Source organism: Tursiops truncatus, chromosome 11, assembly GCF_011762595.2.
Source record: "Tursiops truncatus isolate mTurTru1 chromosome 11, mTurTru1.mat.Y, whole genome shotgun sequence".
Classification (NCBI taxonomy): Eukaryota; Metazoa; Chordata; class Mammalia; order Artiodactyla; family Delphinidae; genus Tursiops; species Tursiops truncatus.
The window spans coordinates 11499731-11522035 of NC_047044.1; the positions used below are offsets into that span (position 1 = coordinate 11499731).

The 22305-nt window shown below is 53.8% G+C and overlaps 1 protein-coding gene across 1 annotated transcript in view; it reads left to right on the forward strand.

The window, feature by feature from the left end:
- The first annotated feature begins 212 nt into the window (after window positions 1–212).
- MYH9 (myosin heavy chain 9) overlaps window positions 213–22305 on the forward strand; it is a 93730-nt gene continuing 71637 nt past the window's right edge. The window contains exon 1 of the mRNA XM_033866140.2: window positions 213–395. The gene's annotated coding sequence lies outside the window, so the exon portion shown is untranslated. The remainder of the gene's footprint in view (window positions 396–22305) is intronic.

Here is a 22305-nt window from a genome sequence, read left to right on the forward strand (position 1 = left end):
GGGAGAATGAATTCCCACCCCTCTGTTCCCATAGGCTCCGCCCGCTGCCTTCCCACAGGTCAATATGTCTGTCCATCATGACCAGAAGCGGGCTGGAGTGGGTGAGACAACTCGGGAGGCGGATTCATCCCGCCAGGCTCCGCCCCGCAGCCGGCGCCCCGCTCGGAATGGGCCCGCGCGGAGAGGGCGGGGCGGGAAGGAGGCGAGGAGCAGAGCAGGGTGCGGTGAGGCGCGCATATCACCGCGGTTCCTGAGCAGGGTACCGAAGGCTGAGCGAGGCTGACCTGCTGCAGCTCCCGCCTCAGGCGCTCGTCCCATCCCGTAGTCGCCCGAGCGCTCGAGAAAGACCTCTCGGGAGAAGCAGCGCTTGTTCCCCGGGGCAGATCCAGGTTCAGGTGAGCGAGCCCCACCGGCGGGTCCCGCCCCAAGCAGGCGGGCGGCTACGGGACGCGCGGCGTCTGGGGCAAGCGGGCCGATGTGTGGTTCTTGGCCTCCGCGCAGCCGGCGACCGGCGCGGGCGGGCGCGAAAGCTGCGGGGCCGGTCCGGGGCACCGCATCCTTCGCTCCGGGAGGGCCTCCGGGACCTCTGCGCGGACGCTCCGGGAAGGCGCCGTTGGAAGCGAGGCCTCGTGGAGCAGAGGAAGGCTTCGGGGCCGAGCGCTCCCCGGAAACCCTCCGTTCCACCCGCCCCCTCCCGCTGGCGCACTCCGCCAGCCGGGCACCCGGGAGCCTCGACCTCCCCCTGCTGTCGGGGCAGGCGCCCCGCCCTCGCCTCGCCCAGTGCCCAAGTTGGGCAAACTTTTTAACCCCTTCTGGGGAGCCTCTGTCCCTTGGACCCAGCCGCACGGGTGAGGGTAAGGTGGGAGGCTCGGGGCGGGGGTTCCTTTGGAAGTTGCCGGGCGTTTTCGAAACGGAGGTAACGGGTAGGCGGGGACCGTTTGGCAACTGTCAGGGCGTCTTCCTGAGTCAGAATCGGAGAATCCTGCTGCAGACATTGCGCTCTGCTGTTTCACCCCTCCGCTCCAGACTTCCTCATTCGGCCGGCTGCGATCGGCTGGGCGGAGGAGGGGAACCGGGAGAGGTGCGGGTGGGTGCATGGGAAGGGGTACCCGGCGGAGACCGCGGCTCGAGGCAGGAAAGACTCCCCTCCTCCCCCACAGATCCTCATCCGTTGACTTTTGACTTCTGCTCCCCGGGAGAGGAAGGCCCGCACCAATGTCCGCGGCCCGGCGCGCACCTGATTCCAGCGCACCTGCGGGCCGCCCCAGCAGGGCGGGGGCGGGGAGAGCTGGGCCCTGCTCCACTAGGATCCGGCCTGGGCTATTGCATCGTTCCCGTTTGGGCCAGATCCGGGGTTTTCTACTTACCTCCCACCCCCACCCCGCCCCATTTGTCCCTGTGCAGGGTCCTCACCCCATGCTATCCTCGGGCCACGCCGAGGGCGGGACTGCATCCCCCCCCATCGCATGCCTCCCGAGAACCCCGGTGTCTCAAACAGGCCAGGTACCCTCCTGGACCAGGTTGTCGGCTGTCTTGAGGCGGGGGCAGGGCGAGCGTCGGGGCTGCTGTCTGCGGCCCCACCCAGCCGGTGTGGGGAGAAGGTTCCCGGGAAGTCCCAGGTCCTGGGGACGGGCGGTTCTCTCCGCTGGGCACTTGAGAGGCCCAGTCGCTTCTCGGTTCAGTGCACCCTTTCCTGGGTTTAACAGGATCGCAAAGTAACGAGTAACTGTCGAAGGGGAAGAGCCTTAGCGCCTTCCTGCAACACTGTGGCCATTTCTGACTATCTGAGCCTGTAACCTCACCGGGTGCTTTATTCCCTTTTTGGTAGGGAGGGAGGCTGCCTTAAGGCCTATTTAGACAGTCACTTGATTAATATTAGTCAATCTACGTACAAGGCTGCTAGGGGTGGGGGGAGGGTACACAGATGTGTAACTGAGCAAATATTTAACTGGCTTCTCTGTGCCAGGGACTCTGCCAGGTGGTAGGGGGGTGAGGTTGAGCAAGACCTGGCCCCTGCCCTGGGGCATCTAGGGGAGAGCTGAAACAAATCTTCAGATGACTCTAATGTGAGGCAGAGATGACAGAGACTCTAGAAGGGTGCTGTGAGTCATGGGGATTGGGAGAAGGGAGCCAGCCTATCCGTGGGGGAACCCAGAGGCCTCTGCCCAGGGGCAGTTGACAGTCCTCAGGGGGAAATAGTGGCCCAGTGACTGAAATACAAAAGCAGCCTGTGATGAGTGTCCCAAGCAGGCCGCAGACAAAGGACTCGAGGAATTCTGAGAGGGGGCCACTACTGTCTGGCATGAGGAGGGAAGCCGCCCCCAGGAAGGAGGACGTTGCAGGTTTGGCAAACCAGGCAAGCATTCAGTGTCGGGAAAGTGAGGACTCATTTAGTGGATAATTGAGGGGTAATTAAAAACATCAAGAGATTGCTCCATGTAATTTGAGAGCCGCTGTGCCCCCAGATGGCTGCAGGGTGACACTGAAAAGCTCTACTCTTCACATTCAGCAAGTCCCGGCAGTGCCCGTGGGCAGATCCAGGTGCTGGGATTGGCAGGCTCTGTTTGGGGAAGGGCAGCCCAAGAGGTGCATTCTGTGGGGCTCCTAGTCTGAAGGGCATTTGAGGGTAGAGGAAAGAGAGGGGCAGGGCTTTCTGGTTTTTATTTTTTATTATTTTTTTATTTTTATTTATTTATTTTTTTGTGGTACGCGGGCCTCTCACCGTTGTGGCCTCTCCCGCAGCGGAGCACAGGCTCCGGACGCGCAGGCTCAGCGACCATGGGCCCAGCCGCTCCGCGGTTTGTGGGATCTTCCCGGACCGGGGCACGAACCTGTTTCCCCTGCATCGGCAGGCGGACCCCCAACCACTGCGCCACCAGGGAAGCCCTATTTTTTATTTTTAAACTTTTTAACCTAAGGGGTTGGAGATGGGACAACTTCCCTCTTACAGGATGAAGGACGCATGTTAATCACAGCCTGCCTCTTGCCCGTTTTTGCTCCAGAAAAAAACAAAACAAGGATCTGTTGAGGGCTTTTTAAAGGGAGAAAAGCGCACTCAAAAATGCTGCATTGTTGTGTTGCCTGGTGGAGGGTATTGCTAGAAGCCAGGCTAGCTGTGCTCTCTTCACTTCCTCTTCCAGCTAATCCTTCCATAAAGTACTTAAGACAGCCTTTACCAGCTTGACATCTTTATTTCAAAGGGAGAGGAGGGCTTGGCTGTTGTTTTCCTGTGAGCCTGGCCCTACCCTTCTCTTGGAGGGGGAGAGAGAGAAACCCAAGGCAAAGGGAAAAAAGAAAAAAAAAAAATCCGTGCCATGACAGCTTCCTCCCAAGCATCATGTTCCAAAAACATTTAGAATAACAAAATCTGTGTGTCTTCTTAATTAAACAAACGTCCTAATTTGCTGAGCATAATACAGCATCTCTGCCCGCAGGGGCAGGAAGTGCATTTTCCCTTTGTGCAGCCTCAGAGAGTCACTGCCTCTCGGCTTTAACCCTTGGTGTGCTGAGCCCCTGGGCTTAAGCCCTCTGGTGACAATGGCGTGGAACCCCGGCTGCCCCCTGGGAAGCGGTGAGCCTGTGACTTATGGAATCCCGTTCGTGAGAGCTGGGAAGAGTGGGGTCGTGAGCTTTGGCACTAGGCAGAGTTCAGCTCCCGACGCTGCCACTTTATGACTGTAGGCAAGTCATGTCACCTCCCTGAGCCTCAGTGTCCTCATCTGTAATATGGGAATCATGGTGCTTCTCCTGCAGGGTTAGATGTAAGAACTAAAAGAAATAAAGGATATAAAGGGCCTGATATATAGTGACTATGTACGTTTTTAACTTAACTCCTGGGGTGTCCGGTGAGGAAACGGGAGGCGGGGTAGATGGATTTCCCGGCTTTTAGCGCAGTGCTGTTTGTACTTCTAAAAATGGTGCGCTTGTGTGTGTGCAGTGCTCATTGACCACAAAGCCCGAGTGGTGAAAACACAGGTGCTTCCGGGTCCCATCTGCTGATGCTTTTGGATGCTCTTGGTGATGAGCTTGTGCTCACTAGCCTTGTTGCAGGGCCCTGGCCCAGGCAGAAGGTACACAGACTCACTGCGATTTTAGTTCTCAAACACGGTTTCCGTGATCTAGGAGAGAGCCAAGGGGTGACATGCAAAGGGCACTGGACTTAGTGTCTGGAGGCCTGGCTTCTGGCTCTGGCTCCGGTTGGGGGAACATTTGATTTTGGTAAGAGGTGCCGTATCGCTCCGTAAAGGCATCATACCAGTTTATGTGTCCACCAATTATACCTGAAACATGCACTTTAATTTCTCCAAGATTAATTTTAATTTCTCCAAGATGCCCCAGTTTCTTAGGCACTCTCATGCCCTGTTGGTGGGAGTCTAAGTTGTAACAACTCTCTTTTGAGGAGGTAGTTTGGCAATATCTGTCAAAGCATTGTCTTTCTGACTGATTTCTAGGAACTCACCCGGCAGATAAACTCAAACGTGCAAAAGGAAATGTCCGAGGACATTCTTTGCAGCATCGTCATAGAAAAAGACAGGAAACAAGCTAACTGTCCATTAAGAGGGTCAAATAAATCATGGCACAGCTGTACGGCGGGAATCCTTGCAGCCCTTGAAAAAATGAGGCTGACCTATAGGTACCGATAGGCCATGCTCTTCAAGATACATTGTAAGTGGATAAAACTAGAAGCAAAGTAGGATACGTGTTGCTCCCTTTTGGGTGAAACAGGGTGTGTCGCCTGGGCTCTATGCACGGAAAGCTACAGAAACCCGGGTAATAGTGGTTGTCTCTAGATAGGGCCCAGGAAGCCGGAGTCCGGGGTGAGCGTTACTTTTTTCACTAAATGCCTTTTCACATGCATTGCCCTTAAATAGTCAAAAATTCAAAATTTTCTTAGTTTTATTATCTATACAAATAAGTGGTCGGCTGGCCAGTCTCAGAGGTCTCCGATTTCAAATGCATTTTGCTCAGGATTCCAGATTGCACACTGAGTGCCTATTGTATGCAGGGAGGGAGGAAGGGTCTTAAAAATGGGCTGAATTGCTCTGTGGTTGGACCATTTTCGGGCCTGTTTTCTTCTCCATGATGTCATATTATCACCAGAGTAACCCCTTTAGACAAATGTCTACTCTGATCCACTCCCTCGTGTTCTGGAAGATGGTAGATGATTGCTTTTTCTCTGCAGTATGAGAAAAGGAAGCCTGCAAGATGTGTCTGGAAAGTATTTCAGGATGCCCCTTTGCCAGCTTTCCCACAATCCCCCTGGCTCCAAACGGTCCTCTTGTCCTTGCCTGGGGAGACCACCCTGACCAGAAGACCAGACCTTTATTCTCTTGGGTCCTCCTCATTTGGAAACTTGGGGTCATTGCAACCCACCCCGTCTCCGGTTGTCCCTCACACATCTGGCCTGTGGTTTTTATGTATTAATAACATTGGAAAAGCCCAAATTCTTGAGAAGATGTGATCAGAGGGGTGTTTTGAATTGGAGGGCCCCGATCCCCCTCTCAAGGAGGACTGCCTTAGTCTTGCATGATGTGGGCCCCCGAGAAGACGTAGGCTCTGCTCACCACCGAGTTGGTGCTTTCAGCCGGTGGAAGACCACTTCGGGGTCTCGGGCAGGCCTGTGTCCCTCCCAGGCAGCCTGTAGGCCTCCTGGAAAGTGGCGTGAGTCACACAGGAGCACCCAGAATGAGCCTGCGTCTAAAATGGGCCTGCCAGCCCGTGGGCGGGCGGTTTGAAGTCTGGATGCCAGCCTGTATCTGCCCCCTCTGCCCGCACCTGCCCCTCAGGCTTTGAGGGGCACCAGATATTTGGGGAGCTGCCCCCTTGCGTCTGATGCGGGTCTCTTTAAAAAGTAACTGAGGCAGGCAGGCTGCAGTTGGACTTTCTCAGGCCCCCATTCTGCCGACTGGTTTCTCCAGCCTGAGGTGATTCAGCACCCAGGATGGGACACAGCACACCCGGGCCTGGGCAGGTGGGCCCAGAGAAGGCTCCTGGCCGACCTTTGGCTGAGGGCGAGGCCGTGTAGGGAGTTTCTTTGCAGCCTGACTCTCAGGTTCTCACCGTGGTGTCTTCAGCAGCTGTCTTCGTCTCTAGCCTGGGTGCGGAAGCCTCCCGCTGTGGCTGGAGGGAACCTTGCAGGGCCTTCTGGAAGTTGCCACTGAAGGGTATGGCTTCCTGCCTGGGCAGGTTGGGCTGTGGCCTGCAGGGAAGTCGAAGGTGCAACCGACCTTCCCCCCGCCTGCAGGTCACTTCCTTGGGGCCTCTCAGAGGTCCTTGGTCCTTATGGTCCTTACCGTGTTGCCCAGAGGACCAGGGGTCCTTCAGGGGAGGTCCCTCTCTCACCTCCATGGACGTTATTTTAGGAACTTCCATCTCAGGTTTTCTTTTCCTTTCATTTAACTCTAATCCTGAATGATGCCCCGCTTAAAAGGAAAATCAACAGCGACAGGACAGTCCTCCCTACTGAATTTGCTTAGGATTATAGAATGTCTGAGCTGGAAGGGGTCCTAGGGATAGTGTAATTTTTGCCGCCTCCCCCCGCAGTTAGAGGAGTGAGTCGCCCAAGCTCATTCTGTGAGTTGGTAGAAGAACGCCCTGGCCCCTGGTTTCCCTTAACCCCAGTGCCTTTCTCTCAAAATCACGTGGCCCCGCTTAAAAGTGGTTTTGAGCTGTTATCATGCCTTTCCTCAACTTTATGCACTGTTTAGCCCAGCAACACGTACTTAGCTCCTTTAATCTTCCCTCAAGAGTCTGTTTTTCCACACCCTTAATCTTTTTCTTTTGGGGGGTGGGGGGGAGGGGCCCAAGGGTTAAGAAATGGGGTGGGAAGTGTTTCGGGTTTCTCTGAACTTCTTCCAGTTGGACAGTTCCACTTGGGCTGGAAGTTCCTGCAGCTCAAAAATCAATATTTCACATGGGGCAGCGCCAGGCAGCGAGCGGGTGGGCCACTCAGAGAACCACACCAGCTTTCCACGGTCCTTCAGCCAGTCCTGGTTTCTAGTAATTTTAGACGTCACTTAACGTCTTGGGTGATCGCTGTGTTGTATCTTTGATACAAAACCCACGTAGAGGGAACCAAACCAGAGCTTTGGGATCTGGTGGAGCTAGGACCAGACCCTTGCCTTTCCTCCCACTGCTAGGCTGGAGCCTCAGTTTCCTCATCTACCACATGGAGATGTCGCTTTTGTAGGCTTGTTGTAATTTATATATAAACATACGCCAAGTGGGCCAGTTCTTTTCCTCCTCCTCTTCCTCCCTTTTGCAGGTCGTCGCCAACATCCTCTGTCCTCCGGTGTTTGGAGATGTATGTTGAGGTTTTAAAGATTCTGAATTTGCGCAACAAGCCCGTCCCTCGATAACGTGGTGCGGAGGGATGACTGAGGAACCTGCGAAAGTTTCCCTGGGCTTGGAGGCTGAGGTTTTCCAGGCCTGCAGCCTTTGCATTCTTCTCCCCAGACCGTACAGTTCAACTGGTGACTGATCTGAATCGGTTTAAGCATTTTAAAAAAGCGATTATAAAGCTGCCAGGGCACCTTTTTTTTGAGTTGTCTATGTTCAAAAGCCGCTACATTTCCTGTGTTTTGCATTAAGTCACAGGGCTGGAGAAGGCAGCTTCCTGTCTGATAAACATAAAGACGAGGCATTTGGAACCATTTGGGTGACTTAATCTAACTGGGCTGGAATGGGGGAGAAGGTTTTAGACCCCACTGAACTGAGAGGTCAGAGGTGGGGTCTTCCTTCATCTCTCCATCCCCAGTTTCTCGCCAGCGCCGGGCATGGACTTGACCTCTCGTCCGTGTTGCACGAGTGGAGTTCAGGTCTCACTGGTGCCTGTGCCCGTAAGCCTGGGGACGCGGGGGGCCAGGCAGCCAAAGCTCTAGATTGCCATTTAGGGATCTCTCCATTTCCTAAAAGGCGGATGCTCGGTACTTGTCTGGAAGTCTCTGGGATAAGAAAGTTGGTGGCAGGGAGCTATTTTAAAGTTTTTGTCTGTTTTTGAATATTGAAGAGCCAACTGTTGGGTATTGATCCCAAATTTCTTGGCCAAGTCAGTCGTCAGAGATGCCTTGGGCTCCTGCTGTGTGGCCTGCCCTGTGCTGGGCCTGCTGGGGCTTCAGTGGGGACGAGGGCAGAGAGCCCATCCCTGGCCTCAGGAGCCTTACCTTTTATTAGGGAGTTGGGACACTGGGACGGAGACTTGGGACGTGAGGCAGCCCGTGCCACCCTGAGTGAGCAGGGATTTCTGGGCATCTCGAGCCAGCTTCCTGGAGGCTAGGATCATCTGGGAGGAGGAGGGAAGATGAGGAAGGTGGGCAAGGAAGGAAGGAAGAGGCTCTGGTGGAGGGACGCTGGCCTGGTAATCAGGATATCTAGGTTGAAGTCCCAGCCCTGCCCGTAATAGTAATAACAATAAGAGATAAATTTTATTGAGCACTTGCTAGGTGCCAGGTGCTGTGCTAGTGCTTTTACATGAATTCTCTCATTCAATTCATTCCCAGGAGGTAGGAAGTTGATCCCCATTTTACAGATGAGACTGAGCAGGGATTCAGACTCAGGCGCCCTGACCCCTGTGTGTCCCTACAGATGCCCTTCCCTCCTGGGCTTGCCTGTTCTCACTTGGCAGTGAAGGGTCGGACTGGTCCCTGAGTCCTCCTTCCTTGCCAGTGGCCGAGAATTAATGAAAAGAGTAGGACTTTGGGCTGGGGCAGGATGGGGCACCTCACCCCTAGTGCAGTTAGCTGTTTGGAGCGAGGTTGCCAGTTCGATAGTGTTGCCTTGGCTACTGACTTCACCTTTAACCTCAACCGACCATTTTTCAAATGTGTGTGTGTTTTGTCCTAAGGGAGGGCAGCGTAAATCCCGGCTGCCGTGCCTGCCTGCTGTTGGCGGGGACCTGGCTGGTCCTCACTGGGAGCCAGCCAGCCAGAGGGCCCGCCACCATCTCCATAGTGGGCTCTTCTTGACATCAGCCCACTTGCAGACTTGCATTCCTTCCTGCTTCCTTTGTCCATCTGTCTATCATCATTCAGTAACCACTCCTCAGAGCTTTACAGTGTATGCTGGGTGCTTGCCTGGGTGCTGGGAATAAGGAGGGGAAGGAATCAGGGGCCCTTGTTTCCAGGAGCTGTTGGTGTCCCACCAGAGTGCTGGGGGCCCAGGGGGATCTGAGAAGGCTTCCTGGAGGAGGTAGCATCTGAGCTGATTGCAAGGTAGGGATGTGGCACAGCGCATCCAGGGAACAGGGCTGGGACCTTGTTCATTCCCTCAGACTTCGGTGGAGCTTTGTAAGGGTGATGCAGGTGGCCAAGGCCCTCTGAGTCACCCTGGGCTAGTGAAAGATTTCTTCTCCTTAGTGGCTCCAGGCCCCGGCCCCATCTCAAAGCCCCTTAAGCAGCCCAAATGGCCCATTAAGGTCTGCTTCCCTGTGCCATTTCCTGGGCAATGTGGCGGTCCGGGATTCCACTCCCAGGCCCTTAACCTCTGGGTGGCTGCTGGGAATTCTGCCTGTGCCCTCTGGTTATGTGGTCAGCAAGGACACTGTTCCCAGCTGAAGGATTTGGGATGACATTTTTTATGGAGTGTTGAGAGAGACAATTGTTCCTGGAATAGGTTCCCTTTTTCTTTTTTTAATTAATTAATTTTTTATTTTATTTTATTTATTTTTGGCTGCGTTGGGTCTTCGTTGTGTGCGGGCTTTCTCTAGTTGTGGCAAGCGGGGCTACTCTTCGTTGCAATGTGCAGTCTTCTCATTGCTGTGGCTTCTTTTGTGGAGCATGGGCTCTAGGAGCACGGGCTTCAGTAGTTGTGGCATGTGGGCTTCAGTAGTTGTGGCACGCGGGCTCCAGAGCGCAGGCTCAGTAGTCGTGGTGCACGGGCTTAGTTGCTCTGCAGCATGTGGGATCTTCCCGGACCAGGGCTTGAACTCGTGTCCCCTGCATTGGCAGGCGGATTCTTAACCACTGTGCCACCAGGGAAGCCCCTCGTTTCCCTTTTTAAAGTAAAAGAAAAGCGGGGAGGGGAGGTTTGTTTATAGCACAAATGATATAATAACAAACCTGGCAAGAAGCAAATTTGCCCCTCACTCCACTGTTTGCATTTTTCTGGGTTTCCTGTCCATATACTTGCATATTTTACAAAATTAAATGCTAAAATTAAATTAGATACTGTCGTGTGTTGTGACTACTCAGTGCTGTAATATAAAGTTTCCTATGTTGCAGCAGTCTCCACAGTTATTATTATTATTATTTTTTTTTTTCACAGTTATTATTTTAATGGCTATGTTATGGTCCACGGTGGGAAAGAACCATTATTGACTTTGCCAGAAAGTTCCATGGGTTTTATTGAGTCTTTTGGAAATTCATTAATGCAGCAAATACAGAAACTGTTGGGTGGTTAGGGTGTAGATGAATGAGACATCCCAGATCCTGCCCTCAGGGGGCTCACAGTCTATACCCAGGGAAGAATCACTTCACTTGGGTGTCGTTGGTTGTGATGGTGGTGAGCCCTGGAGAAAGTGGCAGCTTAGATGCCCTGGTAGAGTTGATGGAAAACAGGTAAAACCACTTTGTCATCAGTGGTGAGAAAGCGCAGGAACGTGGACCTGGGAGATCTTTCTGGGCTCATTGGAGGAAGATCTTTATGCCCTCCCTCCCCGAGTGGTTGGTTCACGCAGGTCTGGACCAGAAAACGCCTGGGGTGGGGTGGCGGTGGGCGGTAGTGAGGGACAGCGACTCCGAGGGACCATGTCAGTGGGGGGGGGGGGTTCTGGCCCTCTGAGGGAGGCCCCTTGGTGACCACGGTGGGAGGCGGCCAAGGGTGGGGACATCTGAGAACCGTCCAAAGCCAGGCAGGCCACTTGGGCTGTGCTGTGGCTCCTGCCTCTGGGGAAGGAACCAACTGTGGCAACAAGTTGCAACAGCGTAGTTTTGTTGTAAAGAGGAAGTTGCAGTATCTTAGTGGCTGCTTTTAAGCAGACAGACCTTTACAACAGTAAAGGAGTTTTGGGGGGCGGGGCTGGGTGTGAGGGGAGAAGGCGGGTGGTCAAGGGCCTAGAAACTGGGCTACAGTGTCTTTGTTCTGGTGTTTTCTTTCGTTCCAGATTAATGGCTTCCTTGCCAAGGCTTCTTGCCTCTTTCCAGCTGCCCACTGACCCTGTCCCCCAGCCCCAGCTTCTGGCTCAAGGGAGCCTGGCCTGAATGCTGCAGTCTTCCTAGAGCGCAGGAGAGAAGCCAGCCCCATCCCCGTACCCACACCCCGAGGGAGTGAGGGGGGATGAGAGGGCCAGGGCGGGCCGTGGTCACTGGGACACCTCCGTGGTGCTGTCTGTTTCAGGTTTTGCCGACCTCATCGGGTCCCCTCTCCAGGCTGCAGCGGCGTTTTGGATCAGTACCAGGTCCGCAGGGTTGAGGTTTGAGTAGGAGAGCTCTGTCGTCCTCAGTGTGCTCCCCTCTCCATCAAATACACACTCAGAAAACCAAAAACAAACCCTAAACCTCACCTAACCTTATTTTTTACATATTGACTTTAAATTAGTAATGAGAATAAACCATTAGCTGGGGATTTCAGCACTTAGATCATAATGTTCCCTGGTGGTCAAGGTGAGGTCCAGTGTGTATCTTTTTTTTTTTTTTTTTTGGTGGTACGCGGGCCTCTCGCTGTCGTGGCCTCTCCTGTTGCGGAGCACAGGCTCCGGACGCGCGTGCTCAGCGGCCATGGCTCACGGGCCCAGCTGCTCCGCGGCATGTGGGATCTTCCCGGACCGGGGCACGAACCCATGTCCCCTCCATCAGCAGGCGGACTCTCAACCACTGCGCCACCAGGGAAGCCCCAGTGTGTATCTTTTTTAAATCTCCTGTCACCTTATTTACACTACTGTTTGGCGGTGATGATAGACTAGAGATTATCTTTGAATTTATACGATTTAAAATTATTTACCAGCTTTTATATTGGAGGAGGAGAGGTGGTGCAGGAATAGAGAATTAGATAAAGCGGAAGGAGGCAGCGGGGCGTGGGGAAGGGAGTGGGTGACTCTAGAAGTGGCAGCTGGGTTTAAATCCCATTTTTACTCAGTTTATTTATTCATTAAATATGTATCAAATGCTGGCTGTCTGCTAGAGTCTGTTTCAGTGCTGGGGATACATGACTGGGTAAAAGTAACCAAAGTCTGCGGTTGACGTTCCAGTGGGGAGGAGCAGACAGCAGACAGCCAAACAGGCTCACCGTGGCAGGTCAGGGTGGCGGTCATGCTGTAGAGAATGATGGTCAGGTGAAGGCATGTACAGAGCACCAAAGGCTGGGCTGCTTAAACAACAGAAATTTATTTCTCACCGTTCTGGAGGCTGGAAGTCCAAGATCACAGTGTCTGCAGGGCTGGTTTCTGCTCAGGTCTCTCTCCTTGGCTTGCAGATGGCCTCCCTCTTGCAGCCTCTTCACTCAGTCTTCCCTCTTTGCACACATCCCTGCTGTGTCCAAAGCCCCTCCTTTTACTAGGACACCAGTCAGATTGGATTAGGGCCCACCCTCATGGTCTCATTTTCACCTAAAGACCTCTTTAAAGACCCTCTCTCCAAATACAATCACATTCTGAGGTACCGGGGGTGAAGGCTGCAATATGTGAATTTGGGGGGCAGGGTGCAGACCATAAGAGGGGAGAGGGGAGTGGGTATGTGTCAGTGTCAGAGGAGGCCTCTCTAACCCAGGGACACTCTAACGGTCCCTCTAGGACTTCTCCCTACTTCACCAGTTGTTCCTTTAACTGCTTCGAGCCCCAGTTTGCTCACCTGTAAAATCTGGTTAATAAAACCCATCTTGTGGTGTCCTTTGGGCAGCTAAAGTGTGGAAGTCACTCCGTGCACTGTCTGGTTCATGGGGGACCCCCAGTAAATGTGTCCCCATACCCTCTTCTGCCCCCCGCCCGCCCTTGGTTCACAGAGCGCCTTTGCCTTCTGTCTTCTTTCATCCTCTCTGCTCCTGAGTTCCACTCCTCGACATCAAAGTGCCGCAGTAACCAGGCCCCCAGAATGGACCAGGGGTGGACAGTTCTTAGGTCGCTCTGCCTTCCTTACAGGGGTGATGGCATCCTCCGCCCATTCTTGTGGAGCAAGTGTTCTTGGAGATGACTTCTCCCCTCTGAGGAGCCATAAACACTGCTTTTACGTGAGCAAGAGGAAACGCTTGCGGAAAACTCTGCAGGATTAGAAAATCCCAGTTGCTGGCCGAAGTGTTGGGTGGCTGCCTGCCAGGGAGAGCTTCCCTTGCTCTGTCAGCACCCACGCCCCCCACTGGTTTCTGTCTTAGCCCTTCTCGACCCTACTTGCTGGTGTCCCTGCCCTATTAGAGGACTTGCCACTGGAACCCTTGCACTGTATGTGGCCCACTGTAAGCACTTAATACATGCTTCAGAGAGGAGTGAGTATATTCATACTGGAGCGTGAACCAAACAGACCTGGTTCAGCATGAGCACTGTCACTTAGCTCTGTGTGACCTTGGGTAGATGGCTTTATTTCTTTGGGGTCTGAGGTTTAACCACTGTGCCATGGTTCTGTCTGGTACTTGTGTACATAGGCAGGGGACTTGGAGTCAGACCCTCTGTCCTAATTCGGATTCTCCCCTGTGCCAGCTCTTGGACCTTGGGGGAGTCATGCATCGTTCCTGTGCATATGTTTCCTTGTCTGTGGAATGGGGAAAATAACTACCATGAGCGTTTTGGTGCTCAATAAAGTTTAGCTTTATTGTTTATTTGTTTTATTTACATACAGTTTCTCCAGCCCAGTGCCAGGCTGTCTATTATAAATATATCTATTTTATCCATTTTTAACAAACCGATCTTCATGTACCTTTTCTATCACTGTGAAGTTTGAAGTCACACTCAGGTTACTGCAGTTGAAGTCTCCCAATCCCACGAGGGTGGCGGTATCGATGTTCCCATTTTAGAGCTAGGAAAATCGAGGCTCAAAGAACCTAAGTGCCTCACCCCAGGTAGTACGGGAGAGATCTCAGGTCCTCTCCCCGCTCCTCTAATTTTCAGGCCAGTGATTGTCCATATCTGCTTCCGTTGCCTCTCTTGCCCTCTCATCCCACTTAACCCTTTAAGTAGATAGTGTCTGTGAAGCTGGGGGCTTGTAGACTTTCACGCTTTTGTACACAACCTTAATGCAGTGGTTGTTGGCCCGGTGCCTCCCTGGCTTATGGTGCCAGGTGTGAAATACAGCCTTCCCTGCTCCACTGGAGACACACATCCGTGGGCGGCAGGTGCGGGTGGGCGGCCAGGTGTGTGAGATGGGCTCAGCATGGCTCCTACAGGGAATCTTAGCTGTTCCCCCTCAGCCTTCCAGCACTGCTCCTGCCTCCTAGCTGCCTCCTGGCCGCCTCCTAGCCCACCAGCCTGCCTTCTGCCCAGAGCTGGGCCCGCTGCCCCCCAGCCATCTCCTGCGCCTGCCAGGGTGTGGAGGAAGTGGCTGTGTTGCCCCGAGCGCTCATGAAAAATGCCTCATCACGGGATACATCACTGGCCACCGAGCCCGGTGGAATTCCCAAGGCCCCGTCGGCACTGTGGCTTCTCACCTCCCTCCAGACCTCCCTGGAGTTGGTTCTGCCCACTTGCTGGCTGGCACTTGAAACCTCACATCAGTGAGGAAGGAACAACAGACAGTGGCCTCCAAGGCCGAGACTGAAGATGCAGCATGGCAACGTCCCTCCCAGCCTCTTACCAGCCACGTGCCCTGGAGCCCGGTTGTCCTCAAAGTGCGGACACGCTGGGGACACTGGGCCGAGGGCTCTTCCGGGTGCAAACCCCCGTGTGCAGATCTCCACAGTCTACACACCTAGGGCAGACCAGTGTGACAGAGGCTGAAAAAGGATGGCTCTCTTCCCCTTTAAGACAAGTCTCAGCCTTTAGTTATCCTTAGGTTGAAGTAGCCAAGCCCCCGTCCCCTCCTGGCTTTCAGACAAGAATCTGAAGAATGTGATACTCCACTGAGGACCTGAGCAAAGATCGGGGGCTGGGGCAGGACTCTGGGCCCTTCGGGGACTTTCGCCTGCCTTCGCCTGCCGCCTTTGTGCTCCTGGACCTGGACATTCCAAACTGGTTGTGGTCGGGAGTGTGAACCACAGGCCTGTTAAATTCCTGCCTCCTCAGTGGGATCCGCAGGGGACAGCTGGGAGGGGCGGGGAGGGAAACCTTCCCCTTCTGACAAGCACATCTGAGAGAAATCGGGTTAAAGGAGTTTGCAGGTGAAACTTGCCTGATGCGAGGGGGCTTGCGTCGGCCGCTTGGGTGCTGGGTGGCAGGGAAGGTTGTGGGCCGTCCCCTTCCTGACCCATTGCTGACGGCCGGTCACCAGGTCTTCTCACCAGCCTTGCCTACTGCTCTGTGCCTCTGCTGCCTCTCTGCATGTTCAGAGCCTGCTGGGTAGGCGCAGACTCCGCGGTACAGGCAACAGCAGCTACTTCGTGCACCCTGGGCTTTGGTTTCCTCATCTGCAAAGCAGGACGCTAACAGAACCTACCTCTGCGTTGTCGTGTGCAGTAGTGAGGTCTCATGTGAGAAGCACCCAGAACTAAGTGTCAGCATGGTCCTGTACTAGGGGCTTTGTGATTCCTGAGATGAAGAAAGGGAGGTGCAGAATGCTTAAATTATGTTCCCAGGACTTTCCTGGTGGTGCAGTGGTTAAGAATCCACCTGCCAAAGCAGGGGACATGGGTTCGAGCCCTGGTCCAGGAAGATCCCACATGCCGCGGAGCAACTAAGCCCGTGCGCCACAACTATAGAACCTGCGCTCTAGAGCCCGCGAACCACAACTACTGAAGCCCACGCACCTAGAGCCTGTGCCCTGCAAAAAGAGAAGCCACCGCATGAGAAGCCCGCGCACCACAACGAAGAGTAGCCTCTGCTCGCCGCAACTAGAGAAAGCCCGCGTGCAGCAACGAAGACCCAACATAGCCAAAAATAAATTTAAAAAAAAAAATTATGTTCCCAGAATCCCTCAGCCAGTGAATGGAGACTCCAGTGCCCACATCCAGGTTGGCCGGATGTGTCCCATCCTGCGCTGATCCCACAGCCTCTGTGGGGTGTGTGTGCACACGTCTGCGTGTGCACGTCTGTGTGTGGGGGAGGGGAGGCTCCGCCCAGGGCAGGCTGGTATGGCCGCATCTGGCCACTCCCTAAGGCAGGGTCCACCACGGTTTCTCTCACACAGCTTCGGCCTTGGCCCCTCTGGGACCAGCCTGTGGCCCGGGCAAAGGAATGATTCTCAGCGGGTGGTTAAACAAGCGGCGGCCAGGTTTCTGGTGACAGATGTGGTGAGGTCATCCCTGCGACCAGGCTCCCTGCTCAAGGACAGCTGGGCTGGCCGACCTTTCAGACACGGGCGCGAGCACACTATGCTCTAGGAGCTGTCATTCAATTTTTGTGTCAAGTGTGAAATAAGTGGGTTTTATCTTCACCCCGTGTGTGGCTCGTATTTGGGTCACTTTCTCCCGGGAGGCCGAAGGCTCTGGGGTGCCGCTTGTGCAGCCTGGCTTCTCTGGAGGGCTTGTCTCTGCCCGCCCTCCAGCCTGTGTGCCCAGGGCTGGCTCCCTGCTGGCTCAGTGGTGAACAGGCCCAAGGGATGGAAACGAAAGGGAGACGGTTTGCTGTCCAGTTTTGGATGTTTTGTTTCTGCCGTCCAGAGTGATCAGAGCAGCCCAGGGGACATGGCCTCCTGCTGTCACCATCCCGGGTCCTCTGCTTCCCAGGCAAACTCTCACTATTGGGCCATCCTGACCGCAGCCCCTCTGGAGATGATGAAGGAAGAAAACCCTCTGAAGTCAGTTCACGTTGCCTTGGTGGAGAAGGAGGCCACTCCAGTGCCCCTTTGCCTTTGAGCTGGTAACCAGGGGGCTCGTAAAAGTCCGTGGACTGTACTTGAGGGTCTCTGTGACCCCCTAAGTTGATACACAAAGGGTTCACAGCCTCCAACCAATTCTCAAAGGGGTCTTTGATGGCTGGAAGTGTTAAAGACCACTGATCAAGAGAAATGGGGACTTTGGGTTTCCTGTTTATAGAGTGTGTGTGTATGTGTGTGTGTGTCTGTGTATAAACAGATGTGCAGAGGCATATCTGTTTAGACACAGACACAGACACACACACACACAGGCTATTATCAGGCAGCAAGGTCTGTCCACTATAGGGTTAGGTGACATTGTCCCCAGGATGTGAATGCGAGGAGAGCGCCCTCCCTGGGGCAGCGGGCTTTTCCTCTCCCATCTCATCTGTATGAAACCTTTTATATAGCACTTCTGGGCACCTCTTCAGTGTGGGGCTCTGCCTGGAGCTTTGAGTGGTGATGTTTTGATAGTAGTGGCTTTGATCTGTTGTTACTCTGCATACAGAAGAAACTGGGCTCTTCTTTCTTTCTGTCCTTGTGATTTTCCACCTGGGCTCCAGGTCCTCAAAAGATGTTTCCTAAACCCCAGGTCCAGACAGGTCACTTCACCTCCCTGAGCATCGGTCTCCCTCTTTTTTAAGGGGGACGGTGGGGAGCAGGGAATGGGGCAGGGGCCGTAGGATACCTGCCATGGCTTTACTGAGGGTGTCGGGATCAAATGATGGGAGCGGCGGGGGACCAGCAGTCCAGCCCATGTCAGGTGACTGGGCTGCTACAGCTGCCACCTTACAGGCCGGAGGTTTGACACCGCCCCCCCCCCCCCCCCCGCCCCGCCCCAGCCTTGCTTTGGCTTTGGACTTAACTTTTGCTTGTGAACTTCACTGTTATCTTGGGCAAGTCGCTGGCCTAGTCTGAGCCTCACATACCCAGTGAAGGCTGAGGGCGATGGGTGTTTCTCAGGCTGTCAGTTGAGACTCGCTGGTGGGTTGTGAGATTACCGGTGGCAACCAGTAGTGTTAGGAGTTAAATAGACTCGAGTGCATGGCGTGCACATATCATTTTGCAAAGCTTTTGTTTGACACATTTGCGTATTCGCGATAAAAAGCTTTTAAATCATTTTTTTTCTACTGCGACTTGAGAGTTTAAAAAAAATGTTGGCGCCCCCAGGATGAGATGCTTCTTGCGGGGGGCTGGGTGGGGTGGGGTCTTTCAGCCCTGACTTGTGTGGTTCCTGCCCACAGGTCTGAGCTGAGCTGGGTCTCCTCCACCCCTGCAGCTGAGCCTGTAAATGGAGCTCCCTGCAGGATCAAACTCTTTAACTAAAGTTCTTCACAAAATTCTGGGAAGTGAGCTGCATTCCTGGGGTGGAATAAATCATGCTGAGTGAGGCTAGGCAGGATGTGACTTCAAACCCCCCGAAGTGGGCTTTGTGAGGGCAGCATTTGTGACTAACTCATTATAAGCTAGCTCAGCAGCGACACAAACTCCTTGAGAGAAGAGGCAAGACTGTCCGGGAGGGGCACCGGCGGGCCCGGGGCGCCGCCAAGCACCGCTCCTCCCTTAGCTCATTTTGGTCCCCACAATAGTCCTGTGAGTTGAGCCGTGCTCTGACCGCATTGCAGAGATGGGGCTGTCAGCTCTCCGCTGGGGGCTGCACAGCTCCACGCCCTCCTGTCCTCCCAGCTGACCCGGGGAGTGGGGGGGCAGCTGGTAGTATCTCCAGCTGATGCATGGAGAAACCGAGGCCTAAGGGCCCAGTCAACCTGGCCCAGTTTGTTCTGTTAGTAAAGGGACGGGTCTGCAATCCCCCAGCCAGTCTTGGCTGTCTCCTGAGTCTGATTTTCTAAGACGCCTTCCATAAAGGTCATGAATTAAGTTATCACCATTTGGAAGGTCTCTCTCCTCTCAGGGCCGACTTACTTAAATGACTGCCTGATCAATACAGGAAGATCGTTGTTGACCTCTAGCCAGTCGTGTGTCAGTTAGAAACAAAACAAAGATTAGTGTACATCAGATTTAGCTGGAAGGGCGGTGGAGAAGAATGAGGCTGCTGATACGATCCTGAACGGCCACAGAGAAGGCTCAGCCCATTCTGGGCCTTTACTGCCTTGTCTACTAAAGAGAATCACTGAGGTTTGGAAAATAAGATGCAGGATTACTGGGCTTATCCTCAGGCACTTTAAGAATGGGTGGCAGAGAATCGGTTGGGCTTGGTCCTTGGAGTTTGGACCTTTCGGGAGACTGGAACCTTCCCCATTTCTAAAGTTCATTAGGGATTACTCAGCACCTACGCAGGTCCGTCCTCAGGGACCTGGTAGAGCTCTCAGCCCAGCAGAATGGGATCGGGATGGCTATTGGTGGCAGCGGCTACGCTATTCAGGGATTTTGTTTGTTTTTTGTGTCATTTGAACATCACTCAGAATAACAAGCTGCCGAAGACCTGGTGGGCCCTGGACTGAGGGGTCTTCAAACTTGTCTTTCGTTTCTGACCTCAAGTTGGGCTTCTCAGCCATCGTGATGTGGACTCAGGAAACCCGCGTGCTGCACTTTCCCATGGAGACTGCGGCCGTATAATTAAATCTTCTCAGTAGGGTTATTTTCCTGTGTTGGGCTTCAGCAAACTGTGCTTGCGTGCTTGGGGAAAGAAAAACCGTCCTATCAGCAGAACCAAAGGGAAGGAATAACTTGACTGCAGGAATCTGAAGGTTTGTGTCGCCCCTGTGCGAGTGTGGGAAGCTCTTGAGGGTTCAGGAGATGCGATCTGCGGGAGGACAGGGTGGTGTGTCCGTGCACAGTTCCTGATGAGAAGTCAGCCAAGCTATTCTGTCAAACCCGGGGGTGCATCTGGGAGGATAATGGGCACCTTGCTCTTTGGGGGGGACCCCACCACCACGTCTGAAACGACTTGCTTCTCTACAATTTCTCCTGGGCAGCCGAGTGGAAGGAAGCTCATTACCGAGTAGGTGAGGCACCTGTGTGATCTCACTACACAAATATTGAACCAGTTAAAAGCAAAGTCAACATCCAGTGCAGACAACTTACCCGCAGACCTGCTGGCAGCTGCTCGCCCAGCTTCTTCCCATCGAGTGAGAGCTGCATTGCTGCTGTGCCTGTCCTGTCCTTTGACACCAGACAGGAGGGGTTAGGAGGGAATGGTGATTCTGCTGGACAGCCAGGTTCCAGAAGACACAACGTGAGCTGTTAACCCGAGCATTCTGAATAGGCGAGTTCACGTCCACAGGCACCGACTGACTGAGGACCTTCTCTCTGAACCCTGGGCTCAGTCAGCACCTGAAGGAGTTCCAGGGACTATGGAGACAGGCAGAGAGGTTCTGTTGGTTCTGGTATAAGGCAGACTGTGCTGGAGCAGGCCTGGGGAGAGGAGAGAGAAAGAGGAATAATATACCGGGTGTTAGGAAAGGCTGCCTGGGTGAGTGGAGAATTGTGATGAAGCGAAGACTGTCTTCTGGGGAGTTGTATGTTTTTTTTGTTTGTTTGTTTGATAAATTTATTTCTTTATTTATTTTTGGCTGTGTTGGGTCTTCGTTGCTGCACGCAAGTTTTCTCTAGTTGCAGCGAGCGGGGCCTACTCTTTGTTGTGGTGCATGGGCTTCTCATTGCGGTGGCTTCTCTTGTTGCGGAGCACGGGCTCTAGGCACACGGCCTTCAGTAGTTGTGGCATGCGGGCTCAGTAGTTGTGGCTCACGGGCTCTAGAGCGCAGGCTGAGTGGTTGTGGCCCACGGGCTTAGTTGCTCCGTGGCATGTGGGATCTTCCCGGACCAGGGATCGAACCCGTGTCCCCTGCATTGGCAGGTGGAGTCTTAACCACTGCGCCACCAGGGAAGTCCTGGAGTCGTGTTTGAATGAGAGTGTCTGGCAGGGGACAGGAGAGATGGGGCTGGAAAGGTAGTTGGAGGCACTGGTTGCGGGAATTGGTTGGGCTCTAAAGGCCATAGGGATCTTTCTCTTTAGGTGGGAAAGGTCGTCATTCTGAATGGTGGATTTCTTAAATAGCAGAGCTGTTTTCAAGCTCTGCTTCCTGCCCTGATTAGTTGCTTGATTCATTCATTAAAAATGTACCTTGTGGGGCTTCCCTGGTGGTGCAGTGGTTGAGAGTCCGCCTGCCGATGCAGGGGACACGGGTTCGTGCCCCGGTCCGGGAAGATCCCACATGCCGCGGGGCGGCTGGGCCCGTGAGCCATGGCTGCTGAGCCTGCGCATCCGGAGCCTGTGCTCCGCAACGGGAGAGGCCACAACCGTGAGAGGCCCGCGTACTGCAAAAAAAAAAAAAAAAAAAAAAATGTACCTTGTGGCCCTGAGGACAGGATGGTATCTTAGTGGAGGAGACTCAGTTGGGCACTTTGGTCTCTGACACATGATGCAGGAGATCTATGCCCAGGACACTTCGGTGCCACTGCCCAGAGAGTTCCTGGGATGCTGGGTCGCTTCTCACTTAGGAGGAAGTGACCGCAGTGGGCATGGACTGCCAGGGTTCTCCTTGCCTGGGTTCTCCCTGAGCTGGGCTGTTCGGAGTGGTAGCTCAGAGGGTGAAGTCTGCCTCCATTTGCCCCCCCTCGTGTGGCATGTGATCTCTTTCTCCCCAGCCTTATCAAGGAACTCTTTCTCCTCTCAGGTTGGAAGCCCCCTCCTGGCTGGTCCATGGTACTTTCCAGCTGCTGACTTCTCTGATTGCCCTCTTAAACTGAGGTCAGGGAGGGTGATCTCTTTATTTCATTTATTTATTTATTTATCCCCCCCCCCCCCCCCGCAGCGAGGAGGGTGATCTCTTTTTTTTTTTTTTTTTTTTTTAAAACATCTTTATTGGAGTATAATTGCTTTACAATGGTATGTTAGTTTCAGCTTCACAACAAAATGAATCAGTTATATATACACATATGTTCCCATATCTCTTCCCGCTTGCGTCTCCCTCCCTCCCACCCTCCCTATCCCACCCCTCCAGGCGGTCACAAAGCACCGAGCTGATCTCCCTGTGCTATGCGGCTGCTTCCCACTAGCTATCTACCTTACGTTTAGTAGTGTATATATGTCCATGCCTCTTTATCGCTTTGTCACCGTTTACCCTTCCCCCTCCCCATAGCCTCAAGTGCATTCTCTAGTAAGTCTGTGTCTTTATTCCTGTTTCACCCCTAGGTTAAAATACAAATCCAGGGCTTCCCTGGTGGCGCAGTGGTTGAGAGTCCGCCTGCCGATGCAGGGGACACGGGTGTGTGCCCTGGTCCGCGAGATCCCACATGCCTCGGAGCTGCTGGGCCTGTGGGCCATGGCCCCTGGGCCTGTGCGTCTGGAGCCTGTTGCTCCGTAACGGGAGGGGCCACGGTGGGAGGGGCCATGGTGGTGAGAGCCTACCGCAAAAACAAACAAACAAACAAAAAAAACAAATCCAGTGATGTCACCCTCCCCCACTTCCCCTTGTCCCTA